This window comes from Bacillus rossius, unplaced genomic scaffold (assembly GCF_032445375.1).
Source record: "Bacillus rossius redtenbacheri isolate Brsri unplaced genomic scaffold, Brsri_v3 Brsri_v3_scf265, whole genome shotgun sequence".
In the NCBI taxonomy this organism is placed as follows: domain Eukaryota; kingdom Metazoa; phylum Arthropoda; class Insecta; order Phasmatodea; family Bacillidae; genus Bacillus; species Bacillus rossius.
Genome location: NW_026962443.1, coordinates 29,690 through 42,500, shown reverse-complemented (window position 1 = coordinate 42,500; position 12,811 = coordinate 29,690). Strand labels below are relative to the sequence as shown.

The 12,811-nt window shown below is 42.2% G+C and overlaps 1 non-coding gene across 1 annotated transcript; it reads right to left on the bottom strand.

The window, feature by feature from the left end:
- Positions 1-10,316: 10,316 nt before the first annotated feature.
- LOC134543985 (5S ribosomal RNA) lies at positions 10,317-10,435 on the bottom strand. Its single transcript, XR_010077425.1, has one exon. It is a non-coding gene; the product is annotated as a 5S ribosomal RNA (ribosomal RNA).
- Positions 10,436-12,811: the final 2,376 nt, after the last annotated feature.

Sequence of the window (12,811 nt, the reverse complement as noted above, 5' to 3'; positions counted from 1 at the left end):
CCACGCCCCCTGCGCGCGGCCAGCCAATCAGTGCTGGTGCGGACCACGGTGATTTTTCGACTCGTTCAGGGCGGTTTCTCGCATAGAATATGCTTTGGCCTTTTGTATTTTCGTACATCTTCTGGGTGATAACGACCTAGCCTGTTTATTAGGGGATTTGTGTGTGATTCCACTGTTTTATAAAAGGCTACAGCTTGTTTAATAAACTGTTCGTGCATGGTGTCTATGCGAATCTCTGTGTGTACTCTCTTCATGGGAGCATAGTTAGGCACATGCGCGATTTTTCTAAGAGCCTTATTCTGCACCACCTGCAGTTTATTTAAGTGCGTTTTCGCTGCGTAGCCCCACGCTGGAGCCGCATAGGTCATGATGGGTTTCACGCAGGCTGTGTACAGTAATTTGCTATTTTTAATGCTTAGACTTCCCTTGTGGTTTAAGAGAGGATATAAAGTTGCCAGTCTTGCATTCGCGAGTGCTTGTTTATTCGATACCTGTTTGCTCCAAGTTAGGCTCTTATCCATGTGGACTCCCAGGTATTTGACACAGGTTTTGTAGTGTATATTGTTGTTAAAGAGTCGTAGCTGAGGTAGGTTTGCCGGTACCTTCCGGCGTGTAAAGACGATCGCCTCACATTTGTCGACATTGATAGCTGTTCTCCAATCTGTGAACCACGATTCTAACAGATTCAGTGATTCTTGTAGGCGCCTGACTGCTTGTTGCGATTGAGTTGAACTAGCATACAACATGGTGTCATCCGCAAAACACGCGATGTTGGCTCTGGGCAGTTTCGGTAAGTCAGACACATATATATTGAAGAGCATGGGGCCAAGTACACTGCCTTGTGGTACACCAGCTAATATTTTACGTGGAGTAGATGTGGCTCCTGGGATGCTTGCACGAAAAGATCGTTTACTTAGGTATGCGTCCAAGGTTTTTATATACGTATCTGGGAGTTTTATGGCTTGGAGTTTGTATAAAAGTCCGTCATGCCAGACACGATCGAAGGCCTTTTCAATATCGAGGAAGACTGCCGCGGTGTAGTGGCGCCAGTCAAAGGCCTGTGTTATATGCTCAACTATTCTAACGAGCTGTTGAGTGGTGGAGTGGCGAGCTCTAAAGCCAAATTGATAGTCTGGGAGCACTTGTTGCTCTTCCAGGTGTAATTGGATGCGGCGTGCTATTATTTTCTCAGCTACTTTCGAGATGGTGTTGAGCAGGCTTATTGGTCGGTAGCTGGACGGGAGTTGCGGATTTTTTCCAGGCTTGGGAAGCAGAATGATTTTTGCCTCCTTCCAATTGTTAGGCCAGGAGTTGGTGAGAAGGATGCCATTTATGCAGGCTGCTATTGCTTGAAGAGCTGGGATTTTGAGGTGTTTTAGGACAAGGGAAGGGATTTTATCTGTTCCTGGAGCTTTATTAGTCTTCAGAGATTTTATGATTCTTCTGACTTCCGCTTCTGTCGTTAGAAGGGGTTCTGAGGTTGCAGGTGTGAGTCGCATGGCCGCTACTTGCTCCGTTATTAGGAGGGAGTGGGGGGGATTGTTTGGTAGGATGTTGGGTTGGAAGGCCTGTTCTTGGCAGTCAGCAAGTACTGTAGCTTTATCTTTAGGCGAGAAAGCCATGTTTCCAGTAGGAAGTTGGATAGGCGGGATAATTGTGGGCTTGGAGGACAGGTTTTTCGCCACTTTCCAGAGTGTGTTGTTGGCTGTAGAGAGCTGTTGCACTTTCGCATCCCATTGAGTGGCTCGATGTACACTAAGTTTGGCTTGAAATTCATTGTACAGGTCGGTGTATACCTTCTTGAGCGCTGGGCATCTGTTGCGTTGCCATCGGCGCTTCGCCTGGTTTTTGGCTGTGATTAGCTGTTTTAGTTGCGGGGGGAGGGCAGTAGCATCCACTTTCTTTTTCGTGGTTGGAATAAAAGTATTTATTGCTTGGGATAGGGTCCTAGATAATTTGGCAGAGTACTGCTGCAAGTCCGCAGCCACTGTAATGGTAGGAACAGGGAATAGGTTATTTTCTATAAAGGAGTTGAGTCGCGGCCAGTCTGCTTTGCGGAAATTATAGGTGCGTTTGGTTTGGGCGGTTTTTGTGTAAACATCTTCAAGTGTAGCAATGACTGGTAGATGGTCTGAGTGCAGCTCGTGGATTACTTCAAGTTCGTAGATGAAATTTGTGTTATAATAAATGGTGAAATCTAGGATATCAGGATATTGCCTGGGATTTTCAGGATAGCGGGTAGGATGGTAGGGAGCGCAGACCATGTATTGGTGTAGCTGCTGGTGTGCAAACAGCACTCTGCCATTACTTGTAGTTCGGGCGCAGTTCCACGCAGGGTGTTTTGCATTTAAATCACCTAGTAGGAGGAAGGAAGAGGTGCAAGTGGCTAGGATTTGGAGGTTTTCAGCTGTGATTGAGCGTCCTGGGGGAGCGTAGGCTGAAATGATAGTACATTTCTTGCCTTTAAGTGATATAGAGATTGCTACTGCCTCTATGCGGCCTAAGTCAGGAAGTTGTACTTCATGGTGTATTAGATTGGTGCGGACAGCCAAGGCAACCCCTCCACCCTGGTTGTCCCTGTCCTTTCTGTGGATGATGTACCCAGGTAGGAATAATTTTTCAGTTGACGAAAGATGGGTTTCTGTTAGTGCTAGTATCTGGACATCATGCTCTCGCAGAAATTCCTGAAGTTCAGGCGTTTTGTTTCGCACACTGCGTGCATTCCAGGTGGCGATCGTCTTTAATGTTAATTTATTATTGTGCTCCATCTTGAGGAGCAGGTGCGACTGGTGCCATGGCCATAATTAGGTCCACGGCGAGGTGAATTCTGCGGTCCGCCGCGACTGAAGTGTCAAGCCAGGCCGTTAGTAGGTTGCAAAGTTTTTGCGCAATTTCCATGACAGCAGGGTGTGCACCTGCTACTTTCGTGAGAGTGCCTTGAAGGACTTGGCAGTCTCGATAATTTGTGGCTATCCTCTCTGGTGTGATGTGTACTGGAGGTTGTGGCAATGGCATGCTGCGTGCCACAATGGGGGCTGCTGGCCTGATTGCTGCTGAATTTGGCTGTACCACGACAGTTGTAGCTGGTTCGTTGTGGGTGACAGGCACCTTAGGAGCCGGTGTGGAAATAACTGGCGACTGCACGCAAGCCTGTTGCATTGGTTGTTGTATATTATTTTCTGCTGGAGCAGAGCGGTGGCGCAGCCTTCCTGCCTGGCTTGATGGTTGGGCAACTGGTCTGGCCTGACGTGGCTGGCGCTGTGCATGCTGGTTTCCTGTACTGCGGGGTGTACCAGCCTGTTGACTTTGGCGAGCTGCCTTTCGACGCTCCCACTGTGTTGGCTCCCATAGTTCCGGGAAGTCCTGTTTCAGGGCCTGGTACCTGTTATCGCTGCGAGGGTCCCAGTCATCTCTGTAGCCAGAGGTTTGCCCTCCTTGTGGTCGGGTGTTGTATTGCGGGTTTTGTTTACGCCGTGATGTGACCACATTCCACCCTGGCTCATGAGCCACGTTGGCGGGTTGGGTTTGTGACTCCGTTTGCTGGTAGGCAGGTGCACGGTCCTCGGCATGTTGTGTCTGCCACTGAGGGCGTCTATTTGGACGCCGGGTCCATTGTTGGTGCTGCTGCTGCTGGTGCTGCTGCTGCTGCTGCTGCTGCCCCCTAGGACGGCGCCTCTGCAGCTCCCGTTGGTAATCGGGGCAGCCCATGTATCTGGCATTATGTGCCATGTTACATCTGGCACAGTGTGGCGGGCGGGGACAGTCCTCCTGTAGTTTGTGTGGGCCGGCACATTGCGGGCACACTGGCTGTTTGCGGCATTGTTTTGCTATATGCCCAAGAAGACAGCAATTCGTACACTGGAGTGGTGTATTTTTATATCGGTAGTCCACCAGCCTCACTCTGAGTCCAATGACAGTGGTCAATGTACTCATTAATGACTCGCTGCCCTGCGGTACATCTAGTTGGTACATGTTTATTGGACGACGAGTCCAGTCGTACATTTGGTAGACTGATAGTACTGGTATGTTTTGAGCCAGTAGGTCCTGGGTAATTCTGGCAGTGCTAGTTCCCCCTGGGATGTCCTTAAGCACATATTTCAACGGTTTGTCTGCCTGCACGCGTGTAATAAAATACTCGGCCTTTATTTCATCAAGTACTTTAATGGCTGCATGGTACTGCTGCACATTGGTGAAATAGTACAGTGTCCCCCTGTTGGTGTTTTTCGCTGAGAAAATTAATCCTAGCCTGTTGAACTGGTCGTACAGCCGCTCATATGGCAGCGCGGCTGTGTGGGTGACTGTGATTGGGGCAGTGCGAAAGGGATTCGCGCCCTGTTGTGCAGTGGAGGTGTCTGTCAGGGCTGGGTGATCCTGCGCCACGCCCGGCGGTATCTGACTGCATGGAGGCGAGCTGCCTGGTGTCTGGCTGCCTGTTGTCACATCACCTGTGACATGGTGATTCAGGGACTGAATTTTTGTGACTCTGATGTGTTCGTCGCTACTCTTTCTCTTGAGAACACCTTGTTCAAGAGAAGAGGTTTCGCGGAATTCTACGTCACTCGAGGTCGCCATGTTAGCTAATTAAATAATAACAATAATAATTATTCCTACAGGATTTATTACGATCGCCTAGCAAAGGAAGGGAGTGGAGCACCCACTGACCTACGACCCTGGGACTGAGTTAGCCAGGGCCGCGGCTAGGCAGCGAGACGCTGCGCCTCTGGGTGTCACACACTCAATTTAAAACCTATCCGTCGCACGACGCGGTCGTTCAAAACTGGGGGCGGAATTCTGGACTATTCTGACTACTTTCAGGATGAGCAGCAGGACTACATCATCTCCGAACGAGCTGGGAATGTGAGCTGGGAATGTGCTGCTCGGCCGCCTCTGTCGTTAGTTTCTATGGATCGACTTCTGTGCTGTGATTGGCTGTTCTCGCCAGCCAATGGAGATGCCGGGCCAATCGCAGTGCACCACAGCTTTAACAAAACTGTTGAAATTTTTACAGCACGCGCAGACGGACCACGATGGCGCGCACGAAGCAGACGGCTCGTAAATCTACTGGAGGCAAAGCGCCGCGCAAGCAGCTGGCCACCAAGGCGGCTCGCAAGAGCGCGCCGGCCACGGGGGGAGTGAAGAAGCCACATCGCTACCGCCCTGGCACTGTCGCGCTGCGAGAAATCAGGCGCTACCAGAAAAGTACCGAGCTGCTTATCCGCAAGCTGCCCTTCCAGCGCCTGGTGCGAGAGATCGCCCAGGACTTCAAGACAGACTTGCGCTTCCAGAGCTCGGCCGTCATGGCGCTGCAGGAGGCCAGCGAGGCTTACCTGGTGGGGCTCTTCGAGGACACCAATTTGTGCGCCATCCACGCCAAGAGGGTCACCATCATGCCCAAGGACATCCAGCTTGCCCGGCGTATCCGTGGCGAGCGTGCTTGAGTTCCTTGCCATTTTTTTTGCAAGGGGGAAAAAAAAAACAGCCCTTATTAGGGCTAAAAATAACTGTCAAATTTGAAAGGAAAACAGTTGTCTGGCTTTTTGTACCTATTAGCTGTCGTTGACCTTTACCCAGCCAATAATATATTACATTAATAAGAATTTGGAAAAACACAGTTATAGTGTCTGTGTTTTGAGGTGGTTGTTTATATTGTACACAAAAGATTTGCACACAATGCAATGTATTCTGCATAGGAAATAAAAACTCTTCAAACAGTGCCTGTCTGCAGTAGCAGCACCATCAGCAGCAGCAGCAGCAGCAGCAGCAGCAGCAGCAGCAGCAGCAGCAGCAGCAGCAGCAGCATAAAGTTCACCATTAATACCCTGAGACCTAATCCTTACAAAAAAAATATGTGTGTGTGTGTGTGTATATATGTGTATATATATATATATATGCTGAAATAAGAGTGAGATGTTTGTAAGACGTTTTCCTGCTTAAAAACTTTAAATAATTTTGCACCTAAACTATACACACAATGTAATTGATAAATTTCTTTATTTATTTATTTATTTCCCCCGCTTCAAATACCATAAGAAATTTTTTAACCAGAATTTTACCTAACGGCAGAGGTGTGGCTATAGGAGGCAATGATTGCAACAACTGATACCTTCATGACTAGTATTGTTGGCCCTTAGAAGGGCCGATAAGGTGGTACAGTGCCACAGAAAGTGCCAGCGGTCCTGCTGGCATCTTCATTTCCGCTTTGGGGCTGCTTTCTTGGGCGACTTGCTCTTTGGGGCAACCTTCTTTGGCTTTGGAGCACGGGGTTTCTTCGTGGGAGGTTTGGACACCTTTTTTGCCTTTGAAGGTGCCTTCTTGGGCTTGGGGGTTGCAGCTGCTGCCTTTTTTTTCTTTTCTGCTGTAGGCGGAGTCTTCTTGACTGGTTTCTTGCCCACCGCTGCCTTCTTGGCTACGGATCGCTTCTTTTCCTTAGGGGCAGCTGCACCACGCTTGCCGCTTGGAGCCTTGGGCTGGTCCGGAGCACCGGTGGTCCCTGAAGCCAGCTTGAAGGAGCCAGACGCACCCTTGCCTTTGGTTTGGACAAGCTCGCCGCTAGCCACTGCTGCCTTCAAGTATTTCTTGATGAAAGGTGCCAGCTTTTCCGCATCTACTTTGTAGGTAGAGGCGACGTATTTCTTGATGGCTTGCAGTGATGAGCCGCCCCTTTCCTTGAGGCTCTTGATCGCAGAGGCCACCATTTCAGATGTGCGCGGGTGCGCGGGCTTGGCTCGTGGCTTCTTCGACGCAGCCTTGCCTTTCTTCGGGGAAGCTGCCTGTGATGGGGCAACAGCTGGTGCTGCAGTCGCTGCTGCGGTATCTGCCATGACGAGACTGATCCTACAGAATGCAAGAGCAAAGTGAAAATAAAATTTTTCTCTCTGCAAATATCTGGTTACCCAATTTTCTGGTTGCGGACGGTTCAGAAAATTCTCGATGCCTTGCTCACGTAGGGAGCAGCGCACTTTGGACAGCGAAAGTAATGTAGGGCTTCTTTAGCACTGATTTTTCAATGTTTTCTAAATGTCAGCAGTCTACGATGACATAATGGGCAGTTCCACTAATAGTGTAATTTTTTTATGGCAGCTGCACTGTTTAATTTGCACTGCGAGCTGTTTAAATTTACTGCTACACCAAACAGGGAACTTTTCATTTGCAGATGTTATTCAAGGAATCAAATACGTAATTTGTGCTGGAATCACTTGAAAATGGTTAAATTAACTTAGGTATACTTTAGTGTATAGTATGCTGAAAATGTGGAGATAATTTCATGAAGGCTGTTTGCTGTGGAAGCACTAGCAAATCACCTTGTTCAGTGCCACCTGGAATGGCTTTCTTCGTGCACCTCCAAGGATGATGTGATTATTATTGTGAGTAAATTTTGTTTACATTTTCATTGTGTGAATAATAAAACTTTTAACTGTACACACAACAAGCATTTCACTTGGATCTGATGCATTCTCAAGAGTGCAGTTTCTGTTTAGCTTTTAAAACTGGCTGCCCTTCAATTCACTCAAGGTGCAGATGCAAGTTGCTGATGAAGTATTCCACACACATGCTACATTGGAGAAATATTTTAATAAAAATTAAAACTCTTGCAGGATTTCGAATAAAAACTATCCTATTTATCCCTTCTATGTTTTGGTACTGCGAAATTGAGAGAGGTAAGTAAGTTGTGAGGTTATTTTTACTTGCTTGCATGTGAGGTTAGCAGAGCAAAAATATTTTTGAAATTGCAGATACATGGTCACTTTATTTCGTTGCAAACATTTATAAGCTCGTAATCTTATTTAAAGTCTCCATACTTAATGCGTTTGGAAAACCTTCTTTCTCTCAATTTTACAATGGAACAAAATTTTACTTGTATGTGTACATTAATTCCATCTCTAAATGATGTAGGTTTACGCACCGAGATCAGGTACATTGTAGAGAGAAAAACACACGAGTACCTGCTTATTTTGAAGTTTTAATGAGTATATTAAAAAAAAAAAAAAAAAACGATAAAAATATAATTGAAAAAGTATATTATTCACGTATTTTTGAGGATGAGGGGAGGGGGTGTTTTTGTCCGATGGTCGTTTATCTTTAAAGAAATTTCCGTTGGACCTGTGCGTTCTTGCTCTGCCAATTCTCGAAAAATGAAATATTTTAAGTCGTCTTTTATGTGCTAACTTCATTATATTTGGCTGCATTCGTATTTTTATTAGTTTTGAAACATTCATGTCACGGAAAATAATCATAAACCAGGACAAAAACGTTTTGACTAAATGTTCTAGGTTGGTTGTAAAACATTTTCTTATTTTATTTCACATCGGAAACATCTGTTAAGTTGTAAGCTTTGTAATGAATGCGACAGTCACTTGTTCGCTGAAGTGTTTGTTTAAGAAATTAGTATTGTAAATTTGTTTATGGTCTTGTTAAATGAAATTTTAAGTGAAATCATTTGGGAAAACAGAGGCTACAGGAATTTTCAACACAACTTGATGACCGACGTTGTGACTAGTGTGGGAGTGTGTGCTCGTGTAAATATCAATTTTTCTTACTCCTCGTGCCGGTCAACAGGAAAACAGCGAGTGTGTTATCTCATCGCGGGCGTGTGATTGCGTGTGGTAAATTGTGCTAGGTTAATTACCGCAAAACTCCACTGTGTGCAAATATGTAGTGTGTCGCTGTATGCAAATATTTGGTATGTCTTTTTTTTTTTTTTTTTTTTTTCAGGCAATACACACTTTGAATTTTACACAATTTCGATGCTGCAACCTAAGTGTATACATGCGAATAGGATTGCTTAAATGAAAAAGTAAAGTAGGAGGTAAGTGCAAATGTTTCCAGGAGGTTATGCACACACAATCTATTTTATGAATTAATAGTTATTATCTAAGAAAATGATAGAAGATTATAAATAATGTGTGCAGAATAATACAGAATTTGCATGTTACACAAAAAAAAATATATATATATATTCCAAATATTGTTAGCAAAATGCACCTAGATTAGTGAGCTGGATTTTTTTTTTTTTTTTGTATTTTTGTTCTGTTGATCCCACGTGGAGTCAAGGCTCCGGGATATAGAACATGTATGTGCAGACAATTAATATTTACATGATGCAAGTTACCAAGAAAAAAAATTTCAAAAAAAAAAAATACATAACATGTTACACAATTTAACTTTATGCAAAACATGAAGCAGCTGTTATCACAAGTCCATTCAACAAATTAACAGTTCAATTTCTCTATTATCAATCAAATTAAAGAATAGCTTCAGAGGGTAGGTAGGATATTCTAGAAGAATTTTTTTTACTGTTTTTTTTTTTAATACTGGTAAATTGTTTTAGTTATTTTCTGTGATATTAAGTTGTAAAGTTTTACTCCCAAGTAATTTAGTCCATTTTCAAATCGCCTAGTGTTATGTTCAACTATCCTCAATTTACTAGCATTTCTGGTGTTATACCTATGTGCGAATATCTAAAAAAAAAAAAAAAAAAAAAAAAATAATAATTTTTTTTTTCTTCTTTTTCTTAAGAATGAATAAAAAGTTTCTAGAACGTATTCATTTATGGCAGTCAGGACTTTAAGTTTTTTGAATTTTGGTCTGCAGTTAGATGATTTTTTATCTTTTGTTATTATTCTAATAGCTCCTTTTTTTTTTTTTTCCCCCAATGTTATATGGCAGAAAGAGTAGAGCTATGGCTACTGTGACATCATGCATTGATGGGAAGGTTATTGTTGGATAACAAAAATTTAGATGATATAATTTTTATTTTTTTCCATACACAACACATTGCAGGTACAATTTTACAGGTTACAGCTGTACCACCTCTAGTATTGCTGCCGACCATCCAACAAATGAGCACACTAAACAGGCATTGATGACATTGTTATCAACGTCTTTTTGAATCTCTCATTATTATACATAACTGCCCACTGAAACAGAGAAACTTCAAAATAGGTGTGTGTGTGTGTGTTTATATATATATATATATATATATATATACATATATACATACATACATACATACATACATACATACATACATACATACATACATACATACATATACACTTATCTATTTATTTTTTCACTTTGAATTTTGTATGAGGTATACACATGCAAAGATTCACAGCTGCTGCTGGGTGGGTGAGTGAGTGAGTGATTGATTGATTGATTGATTGATTGATTGATTGATTGATAGAGAGTGAGTGTGTGTGTGTGTGTGTGTTAGGGGGGGGGGGGGGGGGAAATGTGGTGATTGTGGGGGAAAAAAAAATTTAAAATTGAAATTTTTAAAAAAAAATTTTTTTCTGTAGGGTGCAAAATAGTAGTGCCAACGGCACGTGGTGTTCCCAAGCGGTCACCCATCTAAGTACTAACCACGCTCGACGATGCTTAACTTCGGTGATCGGACGAGAACCGGTGTGTTCATCGTGATATGGCCGTTGGCAATGATATAGATGTTTTTTTTTTGCAGTTTGTATTTGCCACTCGAAATAGCTATACCAGGTGTGATTGTTACAAACAACAGGAGAAATCGTGTAATGAACACTCTTTTACTTCCCCCCCCCCCCCCCCCCTCCCCACACACAACACCCACCACCCTCACCATCCCAACCACCAAAGCCCTCTTCAAAATACACTCTCACACACACACACAAACCCACACTCTATAACTGATGAACATTACCATAACTTCTTAAAGCCATTAGATAATATTTAACTCAAGAAAGGTATTGTGATATGTTTAAAGAAAGAAAGGTGAAACCTTTAACTTTACCAGCAGGTATTAGTATCACTGAGGTATCTTCTAGGTTGTAGCAGCAATAGTAGTAATAATAATAAAATTAAATAAGGTAATAAAAAAGAAAAGTTATACATGTGATCAAATCATGAATGTATAAAACTGGAATGAATTTAAATTTTTTTTATTTTTCTTCATAGGCTGTTTTGAAATTGATGAGTAAGTGCCTCTTCTTTTAAATTTTTTAATGCTGAACACTGTTACATAAGAGATGAATGTTTAGAAAATTTAAAAAAAAAAAAAAGCTAGCCCAGCCCCCTCCCCCCCTCACACAAAATCCAAACAAAAAAAAAAACACCCTCCTTCAAAACATCACATAATCATCCAGCCAGCAGTGCAGACGAGAAATTTGCACTCGGGGCCGCCATTTTGACGATAAATTCTTGCATGGCACACCAAAGGTAGGAAAGAATTTAAAAAAATAAAAATAATGGGCGAGCACCCTCGCGTCTGCCTGTAGAAAATGAAGTTAAAAGTAACATAACCTAAAGACAGGCACACACTAGGGTGCTCCCAGGCGGTTGAGAAATTTTTTCCCGCCAAAAGACTTATATATATTATTTATTTTACTGTTTTTGGCAGGGGGCTATGTCGGTCTGTGTGCAAAGTAGTTCCTACTCCCGCCGCCAGGAGCGCGCGCGGTGGGTAGCGATGTTGTTTTTTCTGCTTTCATTTGTTTATTATTTAGAGGGTTAATGCTATGTAAATGTACGCAAGTTTGGTTATGTGTCGGTAGTTGTGCGAGATTTAATTTCCGAAACGAAATTTGACTTTCATCGGCCTGCATTTCTCACTTATTCGGAAAATACATGTGTGTTTATGTATGTATAATAATCGAGTGATTTTGTAATAATTTGGAAGTTTTGTTTGCGTGTGCGATGTGGGGAAGAAAAGGTGTGCACACGAGTCCTAGGGCTATATTTTTTTTTATTGCGAAATATTTACTTCATGTGGTGAAAAATTTTAAATTATTTGTGATGCAAGTGAAATTTTTTTTTTTTTTTCAGTTGGGTGATGTGTTTGTCCTCGTTTGTGTGCAAGGAAGCAAACATGCTGAAGGTAAGGGGCCATAAATGACACTTTAAAATATTAGTTTACCATTAATTTTGGTTAAATATTAAATTGCCATATAAGTAAAATCATGTCAACTGTTGTATTCCACCCAGTATAAGCTGTTAGTAATGGGTACTTAATATAAATAGAATAAATGTAAGCATTTTCGTCTGCATGAAAATTCACTTTTTTTTTGGATCCATTTGTACTGTGGGTAGTTAAATAGTACATTATGTTGTTTTTACTTCGAAGTACAAAACATCTTGTGCATGATTGCAAATTCAAACGCAGTTAAGCATAATATGAATTCGAATTATGTGTGTGTGTGTGTGTGTATATATATATTTTTTTTTTTTTTTTTTTTTTTTACTGTGTCCAGTTTTAGCACAAATGGAATTATTTTCAAAGTGAATCGATGCAACTGGTCTTTGCCATTAATATTGATATATGATCTAACTAAATTAAATAGAAAGGATTTTTTTATTTATTTTTTTATATATATAAATATATTTGTAGCAATGTACTAATGACCACAGAAGTAAGCAAAAAAAAAAATATATATATATATATCTCAGCCAGTAAACCATGCGTCTTAAAGACTTTTTTTAATGAAAATATTTCTGCCTTGGTTAAGCTTACATTTACTATCATAGGGATTGAGGGAATTGTAGAACAGCAGCAGAAGCATTTCCTTTCATGATCATGTTCTTGGTCCTGAAAAGGACCGTTTATGTAAGCATGTGCACACCAGACCTGCTCACTTGGAGCTGGTGTATTTGGTGACAGCATTAAAAAGATGTTGATAACAATGTGAACACAAATAAATAGTTTCCTTGTGTATTACTTGGTGTACCTAAGTATGAATCAGTGCACATTGCCTTTAAGCAATGTTATGCGGTTGAACAGATAGTTGCAGAAGTTGCTAGAAATATTGAAAAATTTCCTTCTGCGAAGCTAGCTTGAATTAAA